This window comes from Bubalus kerabau, chromosome 14 (genome assembly GCF_029407905.1).
Source record: "Bubalus kerabau isolate K-KA32 ecotype Philippines breed swamp buffalo chromosome 14, PCC_UOA_SB_1v2, whole genome shotgun sequence".
Taxonomy (NCBI): domain Eukaryota; kingdom Metazoa; phylum Chordata; class Mammalia; order Artiodactyla; family Bovidae; genus Bubalus; species Bubalus kerabau.
This window is the reverse complement of record NC_073637.1, coordinates 68,012,973-68,034,616: the sequence shown is the minus strand read 5'-3', so window position 1 is coordinate 68,034,616 and position 21,644 is coordinate 68,012,973. Positions and strand designations below refer to the sequence as shown.

Below are 21,644 nucleotides of genomic sequence, written 5' to 3'. Positions count from 1 at the left end.
ATCTATAACTTATATCACTACCAGCACACACCCTTTAACTGCAGCTCCCTGGTATCCGAGGTGCACCTCGATGCCCATGACTGAGTGAAGGCTCCCACACTCCTCCTTTCCACAAATCCCACCCGTGGCTTCCTCCTCAAGGGTCCACTAGCTGTTCATTCAGTACTTCCCGTCCCTGTCTTCAGGGACAGGCTTCACCAGAAAGGGCCGCCCCTGTGGTCTGGCTGCAGGACGGGCTTGAGAGAGGCCTCCATCCTTTTCCAGGCAAGAGTACTGGAGTGGGTTGCCATTTCCTTCTCCAGGGGATCTTCCCGACCCAGGGATGGAACCCGGGTCTCCCACACTGCAGGCAGACGCTTCACCTTCTGAGCCACCAGGGAAGCCCTGAGAGAGGCTGGTCTGGCACAATCACTACACCAGGGGGAGTGGTCCTCATGAAGGAAAAGAAGGGATACAGAAGAGAGAGGGCACAGGAAAAGGCTCTAGGAGTCTGTTCCAGGTTTCTCAACCTTGGCAGTGTTGATACGTTGGGCTGGACAGTTCTTTAGTATGGAGGCGGCCCTGTGCCTTTCAGAAGGTTTAGCAGCATCTCTGGCTTCTACTGATGAGATGCCAGCAGCAGTTTCCCAGCTGCAGGAACCAAAAATGCCCAGATATTAACAAGTGGGCCCTGGAGGCAAAATCAACCCTGGCTGACAACTAATGATCGTCTCTGAGGGTCTCAGACATAAAAAGGACTAGGAAGAAAACCAAAGACAGAGAAGGACTGTGTGGGAAGAAGCTGTGTGGGCTGTGTGTGGAAGAAGCCAGTGCCTTTTGGCAATGTTCTTCTCTCTCTTTTGCATATTATTTAGTGTAATGGAAAGTTTAGAGTGGGCACAAGGATAAGGACACCAGAGATCAGAGAAGAGGGCGATCTGTAGGAAAGAATCCCAACCTCAAATAGCCTGCCCCTCACTGGCCAGGTGATCGCCATGCTCTCGGAAGAGTCCTCAGAGTCTTTTTCTTTAGGCTCTGGCTTACAAAGCCCATCAGGAAGCAGAATGAGACTGAGATCTGAGGGGGAGGCAGGGGAAGGGGTGGGGAGTAAAGAGGCAGAGAAGGGCTTGCCAGAGCTAACCTAAGCTTGAGACAGGCCAAGGCGGCATTCTGGGCAGACAGTAAAGAACTGATGCGCCTGAGAGTGTTGCAATGCAGCTTCTTAGCCAACCTGTTCCAGGCCGGGTGCCCGGGGTTCTCACTGAGAGATCTGGGAGGATCTAGGAAGAGAAGCCCCTTACCACTCCCCCAGGGTTACCAGAGGGACTGCGGGCAACTAAAACCAACGTCAGGAAAGGGGAAGGACATTTTCTTTTCTGCTGAGTCGTTTATTAAGTTGTACGACTTGGAGAAATCCATCCATCAGGTTCCGAGACTCTCAAATAAAACAGAAACACTTCAGCTCATCTCACAGGGTTGTTCTCAGATTACAAGAGACCCCAGATGTGGAAGGCCCGGCACAGAGGGCAGCACAGCTGGCTCCCTGCCCTCTTGTTTCCCTGTCTTTTCAAACTCTTTCCCTTTCGCCCTACGTACAGATGCCCACATCCACGTCCAACTCCACACCAGAGCGCTCCTCCATCTGCTCTTACAAACTTTATTTCCAAGCTTCTGTCATCATCCTGTTCTGAGATTTTCCTCTCTCCCTGTGTTCCTGATGAGGTAGCAGTGGTGCCTATTGATGAAGGCATCCCACTCATCTCCGACACAAGAGTGCATGGGTGGGCAGGACATAGGAAAAAGGACGTCCGCTGCGAGGATGGCAAACTTCCTCTTCATCACCGCTTCACCCTTGGCAGCCCCGCTTGACTTCCTCTGGGTGAACACATGAAGGGCTTTCTATGCGACAGTGGAGGCATGTAGTTTAACAGGACACTTGAGAGGCAGGTAAAGGATTAAAAAGCATATCAGGAGTTCAGCTTTGGTAGGTCAGAGAAAGCTCCTAAAAAGCTAACTCGTTCACAAAGAACTGCCTTAAACTAACTCTTTCACAAAGAACAACCTTAAACAAACTTAAACCTTCAAAAAACAATCACAAGAACAACAAAATGAATCACTAAAGGCTGTGAAGAGTAAACATAGCACATTCTTTCTCTCCAAAGTAAAACATTTACAATGTCTGGGATATGATCCAAAATTATTTGACATATCAAGAATCAGGAAGATGTGATCCACTCTCAAATGAAAAGAAAATCAACTGCGACCAACCTTTATATGATCCAGATACAGAAACTGACAGGACTTTAAAGCAGCAATAATTATACCCAGTGAGGTAAGAGAGAATATGAATGAAAAAATGGGAAATCTCAGCAGAGAAATAGGAAATATAACAAAAAAACCAAATGGAAATTTTAGAACTGAAAAAGTTCAATATCTGAAATAAAAATTTACTGGATATGCTTAATAGCAGAAGAAAGATGACAAAAGATCTACTGGAAAGAGACCAATAGAAATTATCTAATCCAGAGAGAAAAGACTGGTGGAAAAAAATGAATGCAGTTTCCGCAACCTTTGGGATAATATCAAAAGGTCTAACAGGTTATCTGGAGTCCCGAAAGGTAGGGAATGAGAAACTGAGGGGAAAAAATCTGAAGAAATAATAACCAAATATATCTCCAAATGTGGTAAAAGAAATAAACTTACAGATTCAAGAAGCTCATGAGCTGTCAAGAAAATTAAAAACAACATCAATCACAAAAATCTATGCCAAGGTCTGCCGAAAACAACAAAAATAATCTTGAAAGTAGGCAGGAAGAAAAAAGTATACATTATATATAAGAGACACATATGAATCCCCTGTATATTACACCATAGACTTTAGAAAACATGGAGACCAGAAAACAAGTAGAACAACATCTTAGATGTTCTGGGGGAAAAGTGTACTTCACTTTAAATATAAAGGCACAGATGGGTTAAAGTAAATGAATATAAAAGGATAAAGCAGGCAATCAGTAAACACACGAAGGATGGAGAGACTGTATTAATATCAAGAGGAAATAAAGGCTATCACTTGCCTAGCTGGGAAAATATAATTAACAAAACAAAACAAAACACTTACCAAGAACAAACAGAAAAGCTTTTTCAAATGTACCGAGGGACTGAATTCACACTTCATCAGGTAATCTAGATGACCAGGGCTCTCTCTAACAACTCTGACTGGCACACATCACAACTCTCGCAGAGGCCACTGAGAGAGATCCAACCCTTGTATGCACTCCACTACTGTCTCGCCACCCACACAACGAAACCCACCAGAAATAACAATAATCTACCAAGTCAGAGGTTCTCTATTTAGGGGAAAGATTCAGGCTATGCTCTTACATCACAATTGGCAGAGGGAAAAGACACATACACACACAAACACACACCAACAAAGCACATACGGCAAAATGCTAATATGTGTTGAATCTAGGTGGTGAATGTGTGTTTACTGTAGTATTTTCAGCTTTAAAAAAAAAGTTCCGCAATGAAAAAATTTGGGGGGAAAATGAGCCAGAAGAACTTTATTCCAAATACCCTTTCCTTTTTTATCTTTCAGTATTTTCTAGTTGGCAGGAGGTGGGATGTCAGAGTACCAGCTACATATTTTGAAAAAGAACTGCATATGATTTTGATATATACATTGGTCACTGCAAAAAAAAACCCATATAGATAAACACTGTCGGAATTATGTGTAAACTCTTCTATTTCGAGATTATGGAGTCTAGGAATCTTTCATCAAGCTGTTTTTCATTCATTCACAATTATTCCCTGAACACCTATCATGTGGCTGGTGCAGCAGTGGACACTTTGGAGGAATCCTGGTCTCCGTTCCAGCGAAAAGACAAGGAGCAAAAATGTATGTTGCTGCGTGATGCTAAGTGCTAATTAAGAAAGAAAACCAGGGACTTCCCTGGCAGTCCAGAGGTTAAGAATCTGCCTTCCAACACAGGGGACGTGGTTCGATCCCTGTTCGGGGAATGAGGTCCCACATGCTGCAAAGCAACCAATAAGCCCCCACGCTCGCCATGCTCCTCCCCGAGGGGCCCACCTGCTGCAAAAACAGCTCCTGCAAGCCAAATAAATAAATTTTTTTGAAAAGAAAGAAAACCAAGTAGGGATTAGGGTGCCTAGAAAGTAACTTGAACGAAGAGGGACTATGTGAGAAGGACAGTCCTGATGCTGCCAGTGAAGGCACAGGCCTCAAGGAAGGAGTAGACGGGACTTGAAGACCAACAGAAGACTAGCAGGCTGAAGCAACGTGAGCCAAAAGAGCGTGGGAAACGCGGTCAGAGGGAGGGCTGGGGGCCAGAACATGGGTGGCACCAAGAGACCTCAGAGTTTATCCTGTGATGGAAAAGTCCCGCTGCGTTTTGAGCAGGGGAGCGACAGAATTTGATCCATGTTTAAAAGAAACCAATGGGGCTCTGGAGTGGAGGAAAGAATTTAGGGAGGCGAGAATGGAACCAAAGAAAACAGTCAGGAGATCAATTAGCTGCTGCCAAAAATAACCCACCAGGAGTGGGAAAACACATAAAGACATTCTAAGAATCATCCTGCCCCCCCTCAAAGGCAGGACAATATATAAAGGAAGGGAGTAAATACTGTATACTTATCAATGACTAAGGTTCCACTACCAGTCTCTGCTGGCTTGTGTGATAAAGGAAACGTCATCTGGAAGAATTATTGGTTAGAATGCATTTGGTACTTTATAAATAATGGGATGAAGTTCTGACAATCAGGTTTCTCCTGTACTTGTCACCTCATCCTTCAACACACACACACACACACAAGTCAGTGAAGTATAATATGTATTCAACTGAAGCTGTTTCCACACATTTCTCACACTTCCCTTGAGTTAGCATCCAAGATTAACTTAAAAGGTCAAGAAGGAATTCAGATTCAAGGTTCTTCCTGCCTGCCCCATCTCAGGCATTTTAAAATAAACATAAACAGATACTAATGTCACTTCATCTGTAGCATTCACCTTTCCATGGAGCTTTAAAAGAAAACACCCTGCAGGTGGATTTTTGACATGCAAATCTCACAGGTAAAATAGCACAGCATTCTTATACATCAGTTATGTACTTTAAAAATATTATTTCTCCCTCAATAAAAATAAATCAGAGAGTTTGAATCCTAAGAGTAATTAAGGTCAAAACTCAACATTCTGAAAACAGTTTTACATAGCTCATTTAAATTATTCAATTTTAAATAAAAATGACACATAAGAGACATGTTTTTATGGATTCTTCTGAAGAAATTACATAAAATCAAAATGAAATATACTCATAACAGTTTGCAACTGAGGGCAGGAACTGGCAATTCCTAGCATGGTAAGGATTTGTTTCCAGTGTTAGGGAACCACACGCCCCGTGAGATGGGCTTCAGGAGTTCATGCTATGACTTGCACAGCAGCAATTTGATGACCAACATCCAAACGGTGCCCCTGGAGAGACTCAACAGGACCTCTCACTGCTCGGCACCTCCCTCTCCAGGCACGTCAAACAGGGAGAAGAACAATTGCCAAGCCACCTCTCAGCAATTTTTGGCTTCCCTGATAGTTCACTTAGTAAAGAATCCACCTGCAATGCAGGAGACCCCGGTTTGATTCCTGGGTTGGGAAGATCCCTTGGAGAAGGGACAGGCTACCCACTCTAGTATTCTGGCCTGGAGAATTCCATGTGTATAGTCCATAGGGTTGCAAAGAGTCGGACGTGACTGAGCGACTTTCACTTCACTTCACTTTTCTCAGCAAGGGAGCCAGACCTCCATGGCAAGTCAATTATTCCCTGGGTGGAAGTCATGTTATTTGTGAGGTGCTATAACTCTAAGGATGGTAGAGTACTTAACAAGCACTTTGAGTTGCTATTTTGTGACTCTCCAAAGTGTTTACATTAAAGAATAATGTACACTCAACCACATAACAAATAATTGGATATTTTATTAAAAACAGTTTAACAGAATGAAATCATCATACAGATAATTATAAAGGTGTTTCTCTTCTATTAATGAGAAAGAGAACACGGATCTTTTAGGACAAATGGGTTTAAAGGAAAAGACAGATAAGGATGAAGCTAACTGAATCCAGACTGATTAAAATGGCCTGATACCATGAACTATGTATTTCATTGAGCCAAGTCCAGAGCCCACTAATCTCAGCTTGCCCAAGGCAAGCTTAGGACACTACCCTGAAAAGAAAAGATATAGATCTGCTGATGAAATATGATTCAATTCTTAAAAAGTGGCCCAATATTAATAAAAATAATTAATATAACACATACAAAGGCAGTAACAAACACTTAAATTTGGATTAGTGAAGTCACAGACTCTTTAAATAGTTCACACAGGATGGTCATGCTCTCATAAGTTAAAATGGATAAAATTGATTTTTTACACCAGATTAGCTACACAATATTAATCATATAAAATATTTCCCTGAAAGTCTTGGCACAAAAATGGGCCAACATTTTCTGTTGTGGATAGTTTTTTTCCAATGTAAATTTAGATGGGGAAAAAACTTTAGAAGGTAATCACAAATTTCAAAATCAATAAATTCAAATTGTTTTTAAGCCTGTGAAGGCACAGGTCTGGCAAACACTGCAGAAAACTGATGTACAATATGCCTGGCAGCTGGACCATGTGAAAAAATTTTAGGAACGATCTTAAAATAATCAAGATTCTAAAGTCTCAAAAACCCTTGTTTTAGCAAGACCATTTTCCTGGTTCACAAAGAAGATAAGGAAGTAAGGGGTGGTGAATTATCTTGGGCATCTTTCAGTGGTATTTTTATTTGGGCCTGGACTCAGAAGAAATAGCTCACCGTCATCATTAAGACCAGCTGCTCAGTGGCACGGAGTGAAGTTAACCAAGGGAAACCACGGATGTGTGTGAAAACAGGGCGTAAGACAGTCCAAAAAACCAAGACAGCTCCCGCCATTCAGTGAAAACTGGGGTCAATTTCCTGCTACCTTTAAAAAGCTGCCTCTACTAATCTGGCCATGAACATTAACAGACTGAGAAGCTCCCAACACAAGTGCCACCATGGTTTAAAGACTTAAGAGAATCCACTTTATTCTAAGTCCTGTGATTTTGTAAAAGGAACAGGAAACATTTAAACAAAGAAAATAGTTTTCTTCCTACAAAAACTGGGGGAGATGCCAAACTTTGTCTTTAAAAACAGTTTTGGTTTGATACTAAAGTATCATTAACACTTTGAGCAGAAGCACTATTTTATTGTTCACTTAAAAATCATAAGAGGAGTGTACCCTGAATGATAAAGTTCAAATAATTCCAACACAGGAATGTACTAAAAAGTAGTGAAAGTCTACTTCTGACTCTTGGAGAACTGTGATTTGTTGTATAGCTTCCAGATCTTTTCCCAACACATATACACAAATATTTTTTACAAAAATGGAATTATTTTTCTGCCTGATAACTTGTTTTTTATTTTTATAAAGAGTGTATCGTGGGGGGCATTTCCCTGGTGGTCCAGGGGTTAAGATTTTACCTTCCAAAGCAGGAAGTCCAGGAGTTCAATCCCTGGTCAGGGAGCTGGGATTCCACATGCCTTGTGGCCAAAAAACCAAAATGTAAAACAGAAGCAATATTGTAACAATTTTAATAAAGACTTTAAAAAATGGTCCACATTAAAAAAAAAAAGACCAGCATATCATGGAGAGTCTTCTGTATCTGTACATAGAAACCTTTCACTCTCAGAAAAAAGGCATATAAGGCATATATATACACACAGGAACATACCCCACCGCTGCAACTGCTAAGCTCTTTGCATTCCTTCATTCATTCATGTAACAAACTTTCACTGAATGCCTACTATATTTCAGGTATGTTGCAAGGCTGGACCCCTCACTGCCTGAGGAAAAGAAGCAACTGCAGGCGCTGCTAATAGAGAATGGCAGGCTGTTAAGGGAAGCTTTCCTAGAGGAGGTACACCTAAGATTAGTCTTGAAAAGTAGGCAAGAATCAGTAAGGCAAAGGACTAAACAATCCACATTAAATTCGAATAAAGTAATGCAAGTTTATGAATTATTATACTAATACATGTAACTCTGAATGAGCTATTTTGCCATATTTTACTGTCTTTGTTTTTTTCAAAGTAAAGATAAAAAAATAACACCAGAACTATATTTTCCAGTACTGCAATTAATAACGATTTTTCTAAAAATATCCTACATAAAGGGAAATATAAGGTTTGAAAATTTAAGACCCTCTTTTTTATATGTGCATGTTTATTATGCACACATGTATGTGCATGTGAATATATGTATGCACTCACACACACAAACTATATACTGCTACTCCTGCTAAGTCGCCTCAGTTGTGTCCAACTCTGTGTGACCCCAAAGATGGCAGCCCACCAGGCTCCCCCGTCCCTGGGATTCTCTAGGCAAGAACACTGGAGTGGGTTGCCATTAGGATACTAAATATTTCAGAATAAAATAAATCTCATCTTTTTTTGGCATTCTTGTCAAAGCAAAAGACAACTCATATTCACCTAGTCAAATTAATGCAGAACTGTTTTTTGATGCCTTAAAAGCCAGGTTCATTTCAGTCATCCAAAACCTTACAGAGCTTCTTTTATGGACAAACTACTGTATGAACCTCTGAAATATAATCAGCTGAAGACACAATCCTTACCCACGAAGGGCTTTCAATGATTGTACCAGGGGCATATATAGTCACAAATAATTATAATACAAAAGCAGCACACAGAGAAGAGATTAATTCTGACCTGGGGAATTGGACATTAAATGGAAAGCACAGGGTTAAGCTGGTTGGAATTTCAACTCACCAAACAAGACTGAAGGGTAACTCCAAAACAACGCAGAAAGGCACGAGGACAGACCAGGAGGACGGACAGACCAGGAGGACGGGCGCTGCCACGCACAGGCAGAGGGCAAGGAGGTGGCAGGGTGAGGCTCCAGCTTAGAGGCCCAGAGGACGCAGAGTGGGGAACAAGGCTGAAGAGGTCATGGGGGCAGAGTAGTTACATCCCAACAAGCTTAGCCTTCATCCTACAGGAAATGAGCCATCAGAGATTTCTCTAAGGGGATGATCTGATGAGAATGATGCAGGAGTAGGAATGGAAAAGGAGACAGGGGTAGGCAGACACTGTAGAGGAGCATGACAAAGCTCTAATGAAGAGGTGATGAGGGGTTAAGGACTGCAGCAGTGGAAACCGGAAGATGGGAACAGACTGAGAGAGACACACTGAAGGCAGAGTGAAAAAGGTAAAGAACGTGGGCTCCAGAAAGCCCTGCATCTGAATTCTGGCTGCTCCAAGTACTTGCTTTCTGGCATTGCTTTACCTCCTTTAAGCTATAGGTTCCTCATCTGTAAAACATAAATATCTCAATCTGCCTGTGTAGGGAAAAAACCTACAAGAAAAACACAGGAAGCTGTCGAGATAAATCATGTCCACACACTTAATTATTCACCACAATATAATGACACAAAGAAGAACAAAATGCAGCCCTTACCTGGTTGGGAGAACAGACATACAAACAGAACAGAGGGGGCAGAGAGGCATTAATGATTGTGTAAAAAATGGTGAAGGAATTCAGGTAGTTTTCAGAGAGGTGTTTGAACGAGGCTACTCACAACTTCGAGGTGTTTCAGTCTGACCTTGATGCACCAGGGTCTTCACTTTACCGTATATATTATAGTGCACGACCCCCAGGATACTGTGCTATCTGAATTTTAGAGGTGAAGGGTAAGTCAAGAGAAAGTGGTAGAAAAAAAAAAGGTGGGGCAAGGGGAGGAAGAGCAAAGTAAGAAAGATTAGAGGAATATGAATGAATGTTTAGGCAAATACCTTATCAGGAAACAACACTTGAAAGAAAGCCAGACAATATTTAGATTCCTAGTGTGATACAATGTCAAGGCAGCAAAACACAAATGAAAGAATCTAATGAGTTTCAGGTGGTGGTTTAGTAGATGTTTTTCATTAGGTGAAGCTGAGCTGAGGTGGCTACTGTCAGTGTCAAAGCCCTGTCTGATCAAGTTTTAAGTTCAAGCAACAAATGTAAAGACTTTTGTTTAGACTGCTTAAATGCACTGGTCTACCACTGGTAAGAGTCAAAGTAACCTGCTTCTTTGTAACCAGAAAAACCTGGTTGCAAAGATGTTGTCCTCAATTCTTTCATGTATCAGGCAATTTTATATAACTCATCCAACAATATATTTATATAACGATATTCAACAAATATTTATCGAGTGCCCACTCTACAGATAGCACAAGAGTGGATCAGTTCAGTTCAGTCACTCAGTCGTGTCTGAGTCTTTGCAGATACATGAATGGATATTATACAGATCTCGCCACCATGAATCTTGTAAATGTGCTCACTACAAGGCAGAAACTGATCAATTCAATGAGCGGTACAGATAATACACAACATAAAATGGAGGTTGGTTACTCTGAGTTGGGAAGATTAAGGATATGCCACTGGCATTAGGTCAGAAGGGACTATGCTGTGATAGTCATTTGACAAACATTTAATGAGCAAGCCATTTACTTGAAAGACAATGAGACTCTGAGGTGTTTTTGCCCAACACTTTCATTTAATTCAGTAGGAAACAAACACCCAGAGACTCAAACAGCTAATTCAAACACATCATAAGAGGTCAAAACAGAACCGGTATCTCCAGGCTACAAGTCCGGGTCCTTTCTACTACTTTACTCTGTCTCCCTCAGTCTGTTTTGGAACAATGACTATTTTAAAATGCAACCCATTCCATTTCTGGATTCAGTTTAACTGTTGTAAATACCTCCTGTAACATTTAGTTAAAAATTTCTAACCAGTGGCCCCTTCTGGAGACACATAAAACATATACAATCCTTTAGCCATACAGCCATCATTCACATGGAGGAAGCCAATTCTTGCACTCCCATTCTGTTATTCGGGCTTCAATATATCACCGTAACTGGAGTTAGGAAAAGCTGTATTTGAATCCTAGCTTCAACATTCACTAAGTATATGGTCATGAGCAGAGTTACTTGACTTATACAATCTTTGTACTCTTGCAGAAAATGGGGGTATCTGTGTCCTTCCTGCCTCCTACCGAATATAATGGCTAATAGCTATGATGGAGAACTGGTATAACTTTCAGTATAACTGTCGGAATACTCGAGTTTCTCTACATATGTTAATCTAGCACTGAATCATGAGGAGGGAAAAGTTACATGACTGAAAAAGATGGCGGTGTTTTTTCTCCCTCCTCTCCTTCTCTGGTACTGACCAGTCTATGAGCAATGGCTGTGCAATATTGAGGAAACTGTCATGGTTTTACCAGATAGCAGACAGCTCTGTATGCATGTGTGTTGTAATCGTGTCGACTCTCTGTGACCCCATGGACTGTAGCCTTCCAGGCTCCTCAAGAATACTGGAGTGGGTGGCCATTTCCTACTCCAGGGGATCTTTTTGACCCAGGGATCAAACCTGTGTCTCTTGTGTCTCCTGCAATGGCTGGTGGATTCTATATCATTGGTGCTGCCTGGGAAGACAGAGCTCTGGCAACAGTTTTATTGAGATAAAATGTTGAAAATATTTCCACTCATATAAGGCACAAAGGCACCCCTGGTGGCTCAGATGGTAAAGACTCCACCTGCAATGTGGAAGACCAGGGTTCGATCCCTGGGTCGTGAAGATCTCCTGGAAAAGGTAATGGCAACCCACTCCAGTACTCTTTAGGAATTTCATGGACAGAGGAGCCTGGCTGGCTACAGTCCACAGGGTCACAAAGAGGTGGACACAACTGAGCGACTATCACTTTCACTATCTATAAAGCACCAACATGCATGCTTTTTTTTTTTTAATTAGAAAGAAAGATCTTCAAGGGTGGGATTCAGATAGTTTTACAACTTGTACTGTCTCAAATGCATTAAGACAGAAAAAGGTAGAAGGACTCCTCCCTCTCTGTTCGTAAGCTCACCTAAACAATGCAGTACAAAGCTGACAGTGTTCCCCAGGCCCTTGGGGAGGCTGGGGAGGAGTGGGAAGGAAGAACAGACTCAGAAGTGGATTCTGTTCCTACTTCCAAATGTTACACACCAGCTGGTAATGTTTAGTAGCAATAACCTCATCTGCTAGGCACTGCAACTAATTTCCCATATTTGGAGAGGAAAAATGCATTGTGTCTGAAAGAATGACCTACTGACAGGGAATACAGTGACTGACAATTAAGGTAGATATGTAGCTCCTGGGTATGAGAGAGTAGTCAAGGACTCAGATATCTACACACTGGACACACAGTTTGCAGAAGCAGCGACAGAATGAATCAGTGTCCTCAAAGGAAGGGCTGCACTAAGACACGGAAGATGAAGATGCCAGAGGAGGGGCTGGTAGCGCCCCACCCCCCAACTCCTAGGATCTGTTCTTTCTTCTGCAAAAATAACATTTTTAGCTGGGTACATGGCCATTCAGAATAACGAGAGTATTTTCCCTGTCTCTCTTGCAGCTAGGTAGGTGTAGCCATGAGACTAAGTACTGGCCCGTTTCTTTGGCAGTGTCTGGGCACCTCCCTCAGAAGGTGGCTGGGGCAGGCCCTTTTCATCATGTTCTCCAACCTGCTGCATGAAATGGAGATGCTTCCCCTTGTACCAGGAAAACGAGAGTACCACCTTGGGAATGGTGAGGGTTAAATTTCCGGAAGTGGGTCTCTAGGCATATAAAATGGTCTCAATTTTTATTAAACTGTGCTGTAAAAAATATCCTTAAAACTCTTTTGTACAGATCTATTTTCTTAGATCTATTTCCTTTACCCCCAGAAGTGGGTAAAAGGATAAAAAAATTCTGAAGATTCTGATACATATGGCAGAATCGCTCTTCTCAAAGTTTACATTTACTTCTGTTCCCCTCCTTCCCAGACCAGCATTAGGAGTTAATCTATTTTCGCTAATTGGTAAGGGCTCTTTTTATAGTGTGGGCACCATATTATAAATACTCCCCAAATTATTTGCCTTTATTTAGTTGATTATTTTACTGTCCAGAAACCTAAAATTTTTAAGCAGTCAAATCAAACCCTTTAGAAAGTACTTCCTACCTTTCTATCATCCATTTAAAAAGCCTTCCCCTACATTAAGATGACACATTCATTGACATTCTTCCTATTACTTTTTAATGTCCATTTAATCTTTAATCCACATGATTTTCCTCACATATTTAGTTAACTGTACCAATACCAGCTTCAATACATATTATTGAGTACATACTTAAAAATCCCCAAATCACTGCAGATGGTGACTGCAGCCATGAAATTAAAAGACACTTACTCCTTGGAAGGAAAGTTATGTCCAACCTAGATAGCATATTCAAAAGCAGAGACATCACTTTGCCAACAAAGGTCCGTCTAGTCAAGGCTATGGTTTTTCCTGTGGTCATGTATGGATGTGATAGTTGGACTGTGAAGAAGGCTGAGCACCGAAGAATTGATGCTTTTCAACTGTGGTGTTGGAGAAGACTCTTGAGGGTCCCTTGGACTGCAAGGAGATCCAACCAGTCCATTCTGAAGGAGATCAGCCCTGGGATTTCTTTGTAGGGAATGATGCTGAAGCTGCAAGTCCAGTACTTTGGCCACCTCATAAGAGGAGTTGACTCATTGGAAAAGACTCTGATGTTGGGAGGGATTGGAGGCAGGAGGAGAAGGGGACGACAGAGGATGAGATGGCTGGATGGCATCACTGACTCGATGGACGTGAGTCTGAGTGAACTCCGGGAGCTGGTGATGGACAGGGAGGCCTGGTGTGCTGCAATTCATGGGGTTGCGAAGAGTCGGACACGACTGAGCGACTGAACTGAACTGAACTGAATATTTAAAAATTAGGAGTAGGCTGTTTTAGTTACTGTGGCTTTGGTAATATTCTAAAACTCACTCATGCAAATAATTCACATCACGTTTTTTGGGGGGCGACAAAAGTCTGGTTTATTCCTTCAAGTGAGCTTTAGAAATACACTGTCAAGTTTGACAAAAAGAAAAAAATACCAAACTTTAATTGGAATTGTACTAAATGATGAAGAGAAAAAACTATATTTTGGTGAGGGAGAATCTGGAGAAGGCAATGGCACCCCACTCCAGTACTCTTGCCTGGAAAATCCCATGGATGGAGGAGCCTGGTAGGCTGCAGTCCATGGGGTCGCAAAGAGTCGGACACGACTGAGCAACTTCATTTTCACTTTCATGCATTGGAGAAGGAAATGGCAACCCACTCCAGTGTTCTTGCCTGGAGAATCCCAGGGACGGGGGAGCCTGGTGGGCTGCCGTCTCTGGGGTCTCACAGAGTCCGACACGACTGAAGCAACTTAGCAGCAGCAGCAGTAGCAGCAGAGGGAGAATCTATAACTCTAAAATATTAACTCTTCCCATCCAAAAATATGGAATATTTCTCAAATTGCTTTTATGTCACTTAGTTAGGTTTCATAGTTTATTTCATACATTGGGTCTGTAGTCAAGCCCTATAGTTTACTTTGTTAGGTAAATTTCTTAAGAATGGTTGAAGATCTTTTTCATTTAATTGTACTACTGTAAGCAGGATATTCAGAGAAGGCAACGGCAACCCACTCCAGTACTCTTGCCTGGAAAATCCCATGGACGGAGGGGCCTGGTGGGCTGCAGTCCATGGGGTGGCTAGGAGTCAGATATGACTGAGCGACTTCACTTTATTTTTTCACGTTCATGCATTGGAGGAGGAAATGGCAACCCACTCCAGTGTTCTTGCCTGGAGAATCCCAGGGATGGGGGAGCCTGGTGGGCTGCCATCTATGGGATCCCACAGAGTCGGACACAACTGAAGCGACTTAGCAGCAGCAGTAGCAGCAAGCAGGATATTTAAAAATATATTTCTGTTTGTGCTGGTATAGAGAAAAATAATTTTTGAATTTATTTTTAACTAACCATTTTACTGGTATGTTTTTAAATAAAATTTTCATAAATATTAGTTGATTATCTTGGGTTTTCTGGTTAGACAATAATATTTTCAATTTTAAATGATAATGGTATTCCTCATTTCCTTTGCAATATTTATACTTGATTTCATCTTCCTGTCTTACTGCATTAGACTAAACTTTCAAAACAATATTAAAAAATAGAGCTAATTAAGGTAACAGCTGATACCTTATTTTCATTAACTTTACATCAGAGGGCACTTTTCTCTTTTGCCCTATGTAAACAGCTGTTCTGTATCAGGCTTTTTCACTTTTTTATAATACTCCCCCAGCCATTCTATAAATTTGAAGGCAGAATCTGTGTTTTCAGTCAGTTTTCAGTCACTCAGTCGTGTCTGACTCTTTGCGACCCCATGGGCCGCAGCACGCCATGCTTCCCTGTCCATCACCAACTCCCAGAGCTTACTCAAACTCATGTCCATCAAGTCAGTGATGCCATCCAACCATCACATCCTCTGTCATCCCCTTCTCCTCCTGCCTTCAATCTTTCCCAACATCAGGGTCTTATCTAAGAGTCGGTTCTTTGCATCAGGTGGCCAAAGTATTGGAGTTTCAGCTTCAGCGTCAGTCATTCCAATGAATATTCAGGACTGATTTCCTTTAGGATAGATTGGCTGGATATCCTTGCAGACCAAGGGACTCTCGAAAGTCTTCTCCAACACTACAGTTCAAAAGCATCAATTCTTTGGTGCTCAGCTTTCTCTATAGTCCAACTCTCACATCCATACATGACTACTGGAAAAACCATAATTTTGACTAGACAGACCTTTATTGGCAAAGTAATGTCTCTGCTTTTTAATATGCTGTCTAGGTTGATCAAAGTGTTTTAGTATAGCTTAAAATAATAGTAGCACTCAGAACAGTGTCCTGCACAGAGCAGATAAATCATTAAACCAGTAGTTCTCCAACCTGGCGGATCATTGGAATCACATGGGAGCTTTTTAAAAAACAGAGTGCAAGTTCTATAAACCATTTACAAACTTCAAATTCTCTCTTCACAGGGGAGACAATCCAGATGTTTTAAAAGTTTCTCAGTCCATTCTGATGATCCACTAGATTTGAGATATAATTGAATATTTTTAACACTCCTGGAGATTCTGTTTCAGAGCCAGGGATCTGATTTTTAAAAAATTTTTCTAAAAGACTCAGAGGCAAGTTTGGAAATTACTAACTTAGATAGCAATTCAGAGATGAGATCAGAGGCTTTTTTTCTCTTTTATGTTTTCTGTATTTTATATTCTTCATAAAAGTAAAACAAAAAGGGAAGATATATAATGAAAAAGTTAATCTCCCAGCTGTACCTCCTTGAAATAACTACTGATAACCAAAGAGTCGTATCCTTTCAAACTTTTTCCTTGCGTAAACAAAATGAACATAAGGGTGTGTATGTGCATGTTGTGTGAAATTTTCTCTTTGCTTGTTTTTACCAAAACAAAATAATAGCCAACCCATTATTTTGTAATTTGGCATTATATTTAAATCTGTTACTGCAAATAAATGATAATGAATGCTCTCAGGACCATTTAGCCTACTTATTAATAAAATGAAAACTAATTTCCATTTTCTCATCTATAACACACTTAAATATAGCAGTAAGTATAAAAATATTTTAATTTCATTTTTAATTCTTTAGCAAATATAGGAACAATTTTGGAAAACTTAGCTAGGAAGTTCAAAACTAGAAGTTAATATTAATGTACCAAAGGACATGGGTTCATAAATCAAAACAGCATCTTAAAAACCATGAGGACAGTGGTAATGTAGGAAGGCTAAAAATGGCATATAACACTTTTTTTTCAACACAAATAATAAAGTACTTAAGAAATCCTATTATAGATATTACTTATGCTTCAGCTGTTACTCATCTTTTAGATAAAGGCTATTTTTAATACACAAGCAAAATTAAGGTTCAACTGACCTCCATTTAACAAGCTTTAATGAAACATAAAAGATAGCACTCAAGTGTATGCCAAAAATAAAATTTTCTAAAATAGAACTTCTAATAAAGGGAAAGAAAGTAAATTACTAGCTAAGAAAAAAGAACATATTCTAAAAGATTAAGTGATGACTTTGGTGAAATCACTACATCATTTGTCACTACTAAATTTTCACACTTTCTTTTCCATAAAGCTCAATGAAACACACTATTATACCAATTATTACATAGTAGAAATAGATATTTCTAAATTCTCCAACACTGAAAATGATAAGACAGTGTGGGAGTTGCCGAGAAGAATGAGAGAGAAAAGTAAAGCTAAAAGCAATAAAGTTAAGAAAGATGTCTTCCCCTACCAAAAATGAACAAAACTGCAATTTCGGATTCATTCTGCAAGGATCTTTCTGTACAAGCAGGATTTAAAGAGAGTTTTAAGAAAATGACATCTTCCTGGCTTTCAGGAGTTTGTCAGAAGAATATCTGATTCAGTAAAGTTGGAATGGGGGAGAGAATGTGGTGGGGGATGAAGTTAATCTAAAAAAAGTGTGAAATTAGAGGGTTTAAAGGTTTAAAAATCAAGAGCAAATATGTTGAAAATAACAATAATAATTTACAAAAGAAAAAGTTTTGAGAAAGGGAAAACAATCAGTGTTGTGGCTGATGGAAGCAATCCTAAAAAGTGTTCTGCTGTGTTTTCAGAGGGAACAAGAAAATCAGGAAGACTTACGATGGTAGTTAAGGTTTGAGATGGCTAGATATTTGGCAGAAGTGACAAATGGAAAGGAAAGTAATTATTAGGTGGCATCTCCAAACAGCCACTCCTCTCTAGCACCCACCCGTACTCCCTAAACTGCCCGGACCCAGATTAACACTGTAATAACACTTCTCCCTTTTCCAGCTAAACTCGGTTTCTCTATCGATGCTCTGTGTGCCATCACTCTCGTCCCTTAATTAAGGACTTTATTGCATTGATTATCTTTAATCAATCCTTAAACTCCTACCTTAGTTCTTCCTTTTCAGCATGTAAAAGTCCTCAAGTTTCTCATATGGAAGACCAAACCAAAATAGGATTAAAAAGTTTCCCTTCAACTCTCTCCTTAGTATCTCCCCAGAAGCTGCTCCTGGGAAAAAAGTCTATTTCTTCCCCCTGGTCCACTCCCTACTCTGAAGCAGTCTGGCTTGAGGCCTCACCATCTGACGGAGGTGGCTTCACTTAAAAGCAACACTGACGTTCTAAGCGTCAAATCCAATCTCTAGTTTTGAGTCCCCATATTGATTTAATCTTTCTGAAGCTCTTTACAAGTTTACCTCCTCTTTCTTGAAAAGCTCTCTTCCCTCAGTATTTAAGACATCACGCTGCCTTTGTCCATGCTCATTAGGGATCCATCTCAGTCCCTCTATTATTACACTCCATTTTCCTTCAATTACACCAGCTCAAAAGTGAAGTGAAGTGAAGTCGCTCAGTTGTGTCCGACTCTTTGCGACCCCAAGGACTGTAGCCTACCAGGGTCCTCCATCCATGGGATTTTCCAGGCAAGAGTGCTGGAGTGGATTGCCATTTCCTTCTCCAGGGGATCTTCCCGACCAAGGGATGGAACCCGGGTTTCCCGCATTGCAGGCAGACGCTTTACCATCTGAGCCACCAGGGAAGCCCACACCAGCTCAAAAACAACCCACAGTCCTGAATCTCTAGCCCAAACAGATATTTCTGTGGAGATCTAATTCTGGATATGTCCAAAAATACAGCTCTTTCCGAATTTTGACAGTATTTATACATGTACAACTAATTCATCACGTTCCCCCTTAAAAAGTCACTATTCCTTATTGGAGTGGATGAGCCATCACCCACCTAGTGGTTCAAGTAACATCTGGGAATCATCTGAGATCTTTTCTCTCTTACTTCCTACATCTAATCATTAGTGGCTAGAAATTCTCTCAAAACTGCCCCTTTCCATCCATTTCATTGCCTTTGTGCATTTCTCAGATTATGTCATATTGCAACATTCTCTTTAATGATTTCACTACCTCTGAGCTCAATTCCTTGCAACCTAGTTTCTGAAGATCGGTTCATTGTAATTTTTCAGTGGCTCTCAGGTTTATAAGCATCTATTTTCCCAGAAATAGATGGGGAAACAATGGAAACAGTGTCAGACTTTATTTTTTTGGGCTCCAAAATCACTGCAGATGGTGACTGCAACCATGAAATTAAAAGACGTCCATCAGCAGATGAATGGATAAGAAAGCTGTGGTACATATACACAATGGAATATTACTCAGCCATTAAAAGAATACATTTGAATCAGTTCTAATGAGGTGGATGAAACTGGAGCCGATTATACAGAGTGAAGTAAGCCAGAAAGAAAAACACCAATACAGTATACTAACGCATATATATGGAATTGAGAAAGATGGTAATGATAACCCTGTATGGGAGACAGCAAAAGAGACACAGATGTATAGAACAGTCTTTTGGACTCTGTGGGAGAGGGAAGGGGGGATGATTTGGGAGAATGGCATTGAAACATGTATAATATCATGTAAGAAATGAATCGCCAGTCCAGGTTCGATGCAGGATACAGGAAGCTTGAGGCTGGTGCACTGGGATGACCCAGAGGGATGGGATGGGGAGGGAGGTGGCAGGGGGGTTCAGGATTGGGAATACCTGTACACCTGTGGCAGATTCATGTTGATGTATGGCAAAACCAATACAATATTGTAAGCAATTAGCCTCTAATTAAAATAAATAAATTTAATTAAAAAAAATAAATAAAAGATGTTTACTCCTTGGAAGAAAAGTTATGACCAACCTAGATAGCATACTCAAAAGCAGAGACATTACTTTGCCAACTAAGGTCCGTCTAGTCAAGGCTATGGTTTTTCCAGTGGTCATGTATGGATGTGAGAGTTGGACTGTGAAGAAGGCTGAGCGCTGAAGAATTGATGCTTTTGAACTGTGGTGTTGGAGAAGACTCTTGAGAGTCCCTTGGACTGCAAGGAGATCCAACCAGTCCATTCTGAAGGAGATCGGCCCTGGGATTTCTTTAGAAGGAAAGATGCTAAAGCTGAAACTCCAGTACTTTGGCCACCTCATGCGAAGAGTTGACTCATTGGAAAAGATTCTGATGCTGGGAGGGATTGGGGGCAGGAGGAGAAGGGGACGACAGAGGATGAGATGGCTGGATGGCATTACTGACTCGATGGACGTGAGTGTGAGTGAACTCTGGCAGTTGGTGATGGACAGGGAGGCCAGGCGTGCTGCACTTCATGGGGTTGCAAAGAGTCGGACACGACTGAGTGACTGAACTGAACTGAACCTTCTTTATATGACATAAATGTACCTGCCACTTGCCTTCCTCATTCCCACCACTTCCCAATTCAACTTCATGCTTTAGTAACACTGAATATGTCTTCCTGTGCCCAACTCTTCTGTACATAACACAATTTTCCCACCTGTCTGCCTAGTACATTCTTACATATTCTTAGGTGTCTGTTTAAATGCTAACTTCTTAAACAGCATCCCCTTCCTCTATCAGGTAATACTTTGCTGTTCTTTATATATTCTCAATTACAGTTTTAAAGATCCTTCCATTAAACAATGACCTTACTGCATTATAATTGTTTGCAAGGGCAGCTTAACTAATTAACTGGTTTAGATTAGGGAATTAAAATAGATCTCAGGACAACAGTTACCAAACTATTCCCTAACTTAAGAAGTTTTATAATAAGGTATGCCCAGAAATAAAGGTCTTTTACTTAACTTTTGGAGACTGAAGAATGAGACTACTTATTATTTTTGTTTTACCATTATTTTTTTATTTGCCAATTTTTTTTTTATTTTGTTGTTTTGTTTTGCCTAGAACAGTGACTAGTAGAACACAGATTTTTGATACATGTATTGCTCTTGATTTAAATCTAATTTAAAGATCTGTAGCATTTACCCAAACCAGTATTTCATGGAACAAATATTGTTTGAGTGAACTATTATTATTATTAGCCAGAAGCTACCCCTGGTGCTGGGAACAGTGCTGACAGTTATGATCTCTACTCTAGAGGAATTTAAAATGTGGGGAAGACAGATGGTTAAAAAGCAATTCTCACAGTGCATAATGAAAGCGTGACAAGAGACTACAGAAACATTTATTTAGAGGCCTAACCTGTCTTTTCCCCTGAGGATATCAACCTTAAACAGTTCCTGGAAAGACAGGCAAAAGACAGATGGATAATGAGAGGGGTCGTGATGCTAGAGAGGTCCAGGAAACTGTAGTACAGATACTGCAGAAGGGAAAATGTGAGAAAAGAGCCGGAGAGGCCCTTGGAGCCAAACTGGGAAGGGACTATCTAAGAGAAGTTAAAGCTCTGCACTTCCAGTAACCAAGTCAAATGTTCTCCAGGAATCAAACCACTAAATTAAACACCTGTTTTCTAAAAGCACCATATTCCTTAACCATAAAGAGAAAAAATATTCTAAATAAAACTCTTTCTAGACTTCCCATCCCGTGGTACCCACTGTGACTAAGCACTGAGGAAGCACATTGAACTAGAGATGTGTTACTTGCACATCTCCAGGGTGTGTGAAAATGAAAACAACTGAGATTCAGAATGCTCAAAAGCTATCAGAATTCTAACCATGAACTCGGTGTGCCAAGCAACATAATAAATGCTCACTTTTGAAACAGGAGAGGTATACTTTACCTTTTTATTTGGGATAGAAGATTAGCTTCTAATCTTTT

The 21,644-nt window shown here is 40.7% G+C and overlaps 1 protein-coding gene and 1 long non-coding RNA gene across 2 annotated transcripts in view; both read right to left on the bottom strand.

Annotated features, from left to right (window-relative positions):
- STK3 (serine/threonine kinase 3) overlaps window positions 1-21,644 on the bottom strand; it is a 302,811-nt gene that overhangs the window by 23,744 nt on the left and 257,423 nt on the right. The window lies entirely within an intron of this gene.
- Window positions 4,176-10,095, bottom strand: LOC129627032 (uncharacterized). Its single transcript, XR_008702397.1, has 3 exons — window positions 9,854-10,095; window positions 8,831-9,053; window positions 4,176-5,467 (listed from the first exon to the last, which is right to left on the bottom strand). It is a non-coding gene; the product is annotated as an uncharacterized LOC129627032 (long non-coding RNA).